Source organism: Peromyscus maniculatus, chromosome 4 (assembly GCF_049852395.1).
Source record: "Peromyscus maniculatus bairdii isolate BWxNUB_F1_BW_parent chromosome 4, HU_Pman_BW_mat_3.1, whole genome shotgun sequence".
Classification (NCBI taxonomy): domain Eukaryota; kingdom Metazoa; phylum Chordata; class Mammalia; order Rodentia; family Cricetidae; genus Peromyscus; species Peromyscus maniculatus.
The window spans coordinates 69,063,114-69,071,075 of NC_134855.1; the positions used below are offsets into that span (position 1 = coordinate 69,063,114).

General features: G+C 49.5%; 1 long non-coding RNA gene across 1 annotated transcript; it reads left to right on the forward strand.

The window, feature by feature from the left end:
• The first annotated feature begins 2,736 nt into the window (after positions 1-2,736).
• On the forward strand, positions 2,737-6,004 carry LOC121829091 (uncharacterized). The gene is made up of 3 exons (XR_006071877.2): positions 2,737-2,856; positions 5,266-5,360; positions 5,842-6,004. It is a non-coding gene; the product is annotated as an uncharacterized LOC121829091 (long non-coding RNA).
• The last annotated feature ends 1,958 nt before the right edge of the window (positions 6,005-7,962 follow it).

The following is a 7,962-nucleotide window of genomic DNA, read 5'->3' on the forward strand; positions in this document are numbered from 1 at the left end:
CCTTGCCCAGGCCCGGACTGGAGGTCTCCTGACCATCAGAGACAGACCCTGAGGGTGACCTCGGCAGATAGGACAAAAGCTTGCTGCTCAGCTCAGGGGGACATGGAGGGGTTGCTACTTGAACCCCAAAGTGGAGTAGAGGGCTAGGGAGTACGGGCTTGAGGATCGTACGATGTTATCCATCTATCCATCCATCCATCCATCCATCCATCCATCCATCCACCCACCCACCCACCCACCCATCCATCCACCCACCCACCCACCCACCCACCCACCTATCCATCCATCCATCCATCCATCCATCCATCCATCCATCCATCCATCCATCCATCCATTCATCCACCCACCCACCCATCCACCCACCCACCCATCCATCCACCCATTCATCCGCAGCGATGAGGACTGAATCAGGCTTTGTGTATGTAGGCAAGTGCTCTAACACTAAGCCATATCCTTAGCGCAACTGTTTGTTTTTAGAATTATCTTTTCGAGAGACAATGAACACACACTAACGCCAGCGGTGGTGGCCACTCTCAGTGTGTAGGTCAGGCGACAGCTTTGAGAGGGCCCACTCTCTGCTTTCCCCTACTGAGGCAGGGTCTGCCTGGTTTTGCTGTGCTGTGTACTTGAGGCCTGCTGGTGCAGAAGCTTCTGGGAGAGTCTCCTGCCTCAGTCTCCCCTCATCTTGCTACAGAAGGAGTGCTTGCTGCTATTACACAAAATTCACATTTTGTGTGTGCACTCTGGGGATGGATTTAGGCTTTTAGGTTTACATGGCAAGTGTTTTTACGCACGGAGCCATCTCTCTGACATTTATTTATTTTTTGAGACAGAATCTTGCTATGTAGCCCAGGCTGGCCTTGAACTTAGGATCCTTCTGCCTTGGTCTCCTAAGCAACAGGTGCTACAGGCATACACCAGAATGCAGAGTTTATCTTCCCTTTTAAAATATCAATGAATCTTTACAAACTAATGGCTGTAAGCATCATTTCTTAAAAATGTTTATTTATTAGCCGGGCGGTGGTGGCGCACGCCTTTAATCCCAGCACTTGGGAGGCAGAGGTAGGCAGATCTCTGTGAGTTCGAGGCCAGCCTGGGCTACCAAGTGAGTTCCAGGAAAGGCACAAAGCTACACAGAGAAACCCTGTCTCGGGGAAAAAAAAAAAAAAAAAAAAAAAAAAAAGAGTGTTTTGATCACGTGCATGTATCACGGGTGGTGCCTGAGGTCAGAAGAGGGCACCAGATCTCCCGGAACTGCAATTATGAATGGTTGTGAGCTACCATGTGGGTGCTGGGAATCGAACCAAGGTTGTCTACAAGAGCAAAAAGTGCTGTTAACCACTGAGCCATCTTTCTAGTCCCTGTAGGTATTATTTTTAAAAGGGCCACTCACTCATTCATATCACAAGAACATACTGAGTTTCTATTATGTGCTGAGTACTCTTCTCTGCCTTGTGGATAGCAGAGTGAACAAAAGGGGCATGTTTCCATTCTCATGGTCTAGTATGAGGGACACATCATAAGCAAATGATCAAATGTACACAGACTATTGTGAGACATATATATATATATATATATATATTGGTTTTTGAGACAGGGTTTCTCTGTGTAGCCTTGGCTGTCCTGGAACTTGTTCTATAGACCAGGCTGGGTATGGACTCAGAGCTCTGCCTGCTTCTGCCTCCCAAGTGCTGGGACTAAAGGCGTGTGCCACCATGCCCAGTTTGGCATCTTATGTAGACAAAGGGCAAATCAGAAGTGATGGGACAGGCCACTGGAGACCTGAGTGCCAGGAGGGACACAGCCACGTATCCTTTTAGATGGTGTTCAGGAGAAAGAAGCGAAGCGTAAGGGTAGGCCGAAGAGCTTTGCCATCACCTAGTCACAGCTAGAAGGCTAGTACATGGAGGGCAGGGCAGGATGGGGATGGATGGAGAGGAAAATGGGCTGAAAAAGGGAGCAGGGGCTGGGTGGGATGAGCCTAAGGAGTTGGGTTTGACTCTAGGCTGATGGGAGGTTTTGGAAGGTCTGAGCAGGAGCCTGGCTTGATCCAGCTGATGTACAAAGGTCTCACACTCCAAACAGAAGGCGCGGAGCTTAGCAGCATGTGCAGGTCTCCACTGCTCGTCTGTGGGAAGTAAGAGGCAAACGAAGAAACTGCTGTTGACATGAGGTTAGGGACAAGAAACAATGTCCAGTGTGTCTGTAGGGCCTGATGAGGTTCGGGGGAGGTCTAGAGTGGAGGGCCATGCGGTGTGCACTGTCAGGTGGCTCTGACTTCATGGCCCTAGTCTATGCATGGCTCTTGGCCAGACTGCTTGGAGGCTCAGACGCTTCCTGTGTTCACCTGTCCTAACCCGTGGGGCTATGTCTTCTGTCTTGTGTGTGCTCCGTTTCGACATCACGTCCAGCACAGCTGCCTTGGCTGGGAACTAACCTGGGAGACTGGGGAGAGGGAATGGAGATGTGCAAATAGTCTGTTTGGGCTGCTGTAACAAAACACTGGAGGCCGTGTAGCTTCTAAAGAACAGAAGTTTATTTCTGGAGCTGACACCTCCAAGAGAAGAACCCAACTGATTCAAAGGTCTGTTTTCTGGCTCATGGATGGTTAATGTTTTACTGTGCCTGCAAGGGGCAAGGGATTTCCCTCAAACCTCTCATAAGGGCACAAACCCCATTCATAATGGCCTAGCCCACCACTATTATGACCTCATCACCTCCTGTCACCTCTTAATACCATCTTGAAGATTCAGTATACAAGTTTTTGCAGAGAGTTGTGCTTTTTGAGACAGGCTGGCCTAGAACTTGCTATGAACCAGAAGATGAATTCCTGAGCCTCTTGCCTCTACCTCTCAGGTTCTGGGATAATGGATGTACAGCCCTGTGACTAGCTCAAGAGATGAATTTTAATAGGGAGTGGGATACAATCCAAACATTTAGACCATAGCAAGTGGTTTCCTTCACTCTCATTTGATCAGGAGGCCTAGAATCCCTACGGATCTTTCTACAGTTTGTGGTGAGAGGTTGTAGGGGTTGTCTACATGCCTACCATCCTGGATTCCTGAGGGCTGGAACTCCTTTATGCTCCAGGACACAGCACAGTGCTTGGTATCTGAGGTGTATACACATTGATTTGTGCATGGATGATGGTCCACAGTCCCTGGATCCAAAGCAGCTTGGAATCAGAGACTTACGGGACCATTCTCTAACCACATCTCTTGTTCCTATCTGGCCTTCGTCTTTCTCATCTGTAGATGGGATTCTTGTCTCTGTTCACTTTTTCAGTCACAGCCAGCTCTGAATGGGATGGTAGCCTGTCATGCTCCAGGGCAGCAGGTTAGTTAGAATCAGCACTAGCCTTAAGAAACTCAACCAGGAAAGCGTTTGTTCTGCAACACAAAGACGCAAGCTTGATTCTCAGAATTAATGTAAAATGGCCAGATGTGGTGATATACACCCGTAATCCCAGCACGGGGGAGGCAGAGACAGGATTCCTGAGGCTCACTGGCCAGACAGTCTAGCCTAATTGGTGGAGCCTCAAGCTGGTGAGAGGTAGGAGGTGGATGGTTCCTGAGGTTGTCCTCTGGCCTCCAGGTGCGTGCACACACATGGGTACTCACACATGTAAACACACACTTGTGTGCATGCACACACACACACATGCATAAAGAAGAAAAACAAAAACAAATCAAATCTGACAAGCTGAAAAGGGTCCCCAACACAGAATGCAGTTATTTGGACATCAAGGGAAGTTGTCTTCAAGGGGAGGCCCAGGAGGTTCAGAGGAGGATATGCTTTTCTCTACACAATTTCAGAGGGTTGAGGTCCTTTAAAAAACAAACATTAGAAAATGTATTTAATTTATGTGTAGGGGTGTTTTGTCTGCACGTATGTCTGTGCACTGTGTGCATGCCTGGTGCCCATGGAGGCCAGAAGAAGCAATCAGATCCCCTGAGAGTGTAGTTACAGACAGTTATGAGTTACCATGTGAGTGCTGGGAAATGAACCCAGGTCCTCTGAAAGAACAGCAAGTGCTCACAACTATTGAACCATTTCTCCAACTGGCTGGGGTTCTTGTCCGCCCTAAAAGGATAAGCAGGTGTCCATTAAATTGATAAAAAGAGAAAAGTCAATCAGAACAGGAGGAAACACACACACACACACACACACACACACACACACACACACCAAAGACAAACAGACAAAAACACCACCCCACCTCCGAAGTTATAGCTGAGGTTTACTCAGGTGGGGAGGGTGGGGAGACACAGGGCTGGAGTGGGTAGCCAACCAAGAGGTCTTGTGGAACCTTGTAGGCCACTCTAAGGGAACTGTGCTGGCTAGTTTTATGTCAACTTGAAACAAACTATAGTCATTTAAGAACGGGGAACCCCAGTTGAGGAAACACCTCCATAAGATCTGGCTGCAGGCAAGCCTGTAGGGCATTTTCTTAATAAGCGATTGGTGAGGGAGGGCCCAGACCGTTGTGGGTGGGGCCATCCCTGAGCTGGTGGTCCTGGGTTCTATAAGAAAGCAGGCTGAGCAAGGCATGAAGAGCAAGCCAGTAAGCAGCACCCTCCATGGCCTCTGCATCAACCCCTGTCTCCAGGTTCCTCCCTTGTTTGAGTGTTGGTCTGGACTTCCTTTGATGATGAACAGTGATAGGGAAGTGTAAGCCAAATAAACCCTTTCCTCCCCAATTTGCTTTCATTATGATGTTTGATAATAGAAACCCTAATCAGAACAGAAACCTATGCACCATCTTGAAAGAAGGAAGGCAAGCAGGACACCACACAATGGACATTGCTTTTGTTTTGTCCTGCCTTTGGAGACAAGGTCTTACTCTGTAACTCCGGCTGGCCAAAAAACATATGCAGATCCCCTGCCTCTGTCTCCAGGGTGCTGAGAATGCAAGCCTGAGTTGCTATGCCCAGCTTGTGATTCGGATTTTAGAGAGACCTCTCTGCTGGGGCAGACCTCTTATCATTCCACTGTTAACCTCCATACCAGGAACGGGGGCCCAGTCACATGCTTGGGCAAAAATCAAGCTTAAACCCAGCTGTCCTGTCCTGTCTTCGGCACTCAAGGGCTTAATCTCTGAGCTTGTCTGCAGTTGTGAGCAGTGGGTGGAGTCCAGGGCTGATTTAGGAGGGGGGCCCACCCCAATATCAGGGGGAGAGGAAGAAATAAAATCCTCCTACTCAGTCTCTGGGCTCAACAGTGAATCCAGACCAATGAGCAGGTTTTCTGTCCCTTCTACTACAGGTCTGGGATTCTGGGACCGGTTCCAAGTCAAGAAGAGGGTTCCTGCGTCATCGCTGTTACTGTTACAGTGGTCCTCCCAGGAGGTGATGAGCAAGGTGAGTGTCACCCGAGTGCCCAGGGAAGCTGAAGTCCTCTTTACCTTATCCTTCCTCTGCAGGAGCTCTGGGAAAGGGTACACGCTCCCAGTAAGGTCCTTGGAGGGTTTCTCTGGCCTTCCCTGTCTTCCCAGAATTCTGTCCCTCTCAGAGGAATCCCTGGATTCAGTCTGGATGCTGGGCGGGGGGTGGGGGGACACGGGGGACGGGGGACACTCCTATTGTGTCACATGTGGGTGGCCCAGCTCAGTCTGGTCGTTTCTGGCCTTGACCTGTCTAAGGCTGTCCTGTGACAATTTCCTTGGGGGCTGGAGGATTCCTCTATCTGAGAAGGGCAGAGTCCCCGTGGGCCGGAGCTGAGAAAATAGACCTGTTTCCTGGTACACAATTTCCACTCAGCTGTGTGCTTTCTGTTTGTGTTTTCCATGGCCCACTGTTCGCACTGCTGCTACGCCATCTACATTTTGCTGAACGTTTCTAGGGACCAGCTGACGTCAGGAGACCCCAGAACTGTGCGTAACATAGCTGATTCATCTCCCCAGGCAGCGGACATCTCGACCTGCCCCTGGAGCTCTGCTTTGTCTTCTGTAGGTCAGGGCGCTGGTTTAATTTTTTTAATAAATAAAATGGAACCTGACTCACGACTCAAGAGAGGCCACAGCTTGCTCAGTACCTTCAGTGTCTCCATGGCAACAGAGCCGTCCGGGAGCACTTGAAAATGTCATTATCAACAGAGACCTCGCATATCCCTTCTCACCTCACAGCAACAGCCTTGGAGCCTCCACCCAAGAGCTTTCTCACCCTTGAGGTGGGAGGCTGGATAAATGACCCAGGCTGGACCACACCCCCTCCCAAAAGCAGAAAGTTGAAACTATGCCTCCTTGTCCAGCCTGCCTACCACTGGGATGTCCTCCTGGAACGGGTTGGGTGGGGGACAGGAATCTCTTTCATGCTGGGACAGGCCCTAAGAGTGGGTGGGAAGCCTACACTGGAGCCCCGAAGTTCATGGTTGTCATTCCTGAAGTTGTCTGGTGGATGGACTGCGTCGCTGCTGAGGCCTAGAATTCAATAAACATCCAGGAGCCGATGGCGACAGTGATGACCAAACACCTACCAGCAGTCAGACGGAAGGTAACATCCTATACGCCTTATTTTCAGGCCCTCACCGGAACTGCTCACCTAGTGACGATCTAAATGAGGGGATGAGTTTCAGCTGATTTAGTAACGATGATGTGGAGCATGTGTGACTTGCCGGACACTCCATCAAGCACGTTAATGTTTAATAATTTCAAGCAGAACACATACGGTTACCCCTGCTTTACAGATGAGTGGACTGGGATCAATGGAGGCGAAGTAACTGCCCAAGGCCACTTATTGAAGGGCGAAGCCGAGTTTCAGGGTCAGGACTGAGTTTGACCTGTGTCTGCTGTCTTGTGACTGCCGAAGGCCCGATCGGGGTTCAAGTTCTGGGCTCAGCAGACAGAGCTTCCAGGACTGCCTGGTTTAAATGTCCTCCAGGAGCCTAGTCTGGCACTTCTTCCCGAGGTGGCCCCTGGTGGCCCTCGTCAAGGTGACCTGAGGAGACTGGATGTTTCTAGTCCACTAGCACCTACGGTTTCAGATTCAGAGGCACAGGCTACAGGACCATAGGCTAATGGTAAAGAGTTACCACTTGAGAATGTACAGTTAACTGAACTCCTGAGGATGGGGACCATGTCTCCTGTGAGACATTCTCAGGGTCTAGCAAGGATGTGGCCCAAGGTAGGGGCTTGATAGCATTTGTAGATCTCGAATGAAGAGTGAATGTGCACCCTTAAGACTTTCACACTTCTCATTCCTCCACTGCCTCAGCTTGGTGGGCCTGTCTGCCAGGCTCTGTCCACTCGCTCCTGTGACATTCCCTGCAATGGACAAAGCAGGGCACTTGTTGCTAAAGGAGTCTTTTTTTTTTTTCTTTTTTTTTTTTTTTTTGAGACAGGGTTTCTCTGTGTAGCTTTGTGCCTTTCCTCTGTAGACCAGGCTGGCCTCGAACTCACAGAGATCCGCCTGCCTCTGCCTCCCGAGTGCTGGGATTAAAGGCGTGTGCCACCACCGCCTGGCTACTGTATTACTTTTTAAGTAAGGAAAAAAAAAACAATACATAGTATGTGTTGTGATTTTACTATGATCCACCTGAATCTCAGTCATAAAAATATCTTATCAGTAGGGCGGTTCAACTGGTGAGATGCTTGTCAACCAAGGTGAGGACCTGAGTTCATTCCTGTCTCCCACATAAGAAGCCAGAGGCGGTGGCACATGCTTGCAATCCCCGCACTGGGAAGGCAGAGTCAGCTCGATCCCTGGGGCTTGCTGGTCGACCTCAGTCTGATTGACAAGCCACAGATTCTAGTGAGAAACTCTGTCTCCGAAAAATAATGTGGAACGCACCTGAGGAGTGACACCCGAGTCTGATTTTCTGCTTCCATACACATGTACTCACACATGTGCCCTTATACTACCATACATGCACACCTACCCATGGGTGACCATGCACATGCCCTTTTCAAAAAAATGCATTAAAAAGCAATTTGTAAGTTATCCCAGTCCTTGGGAAGACAATGCA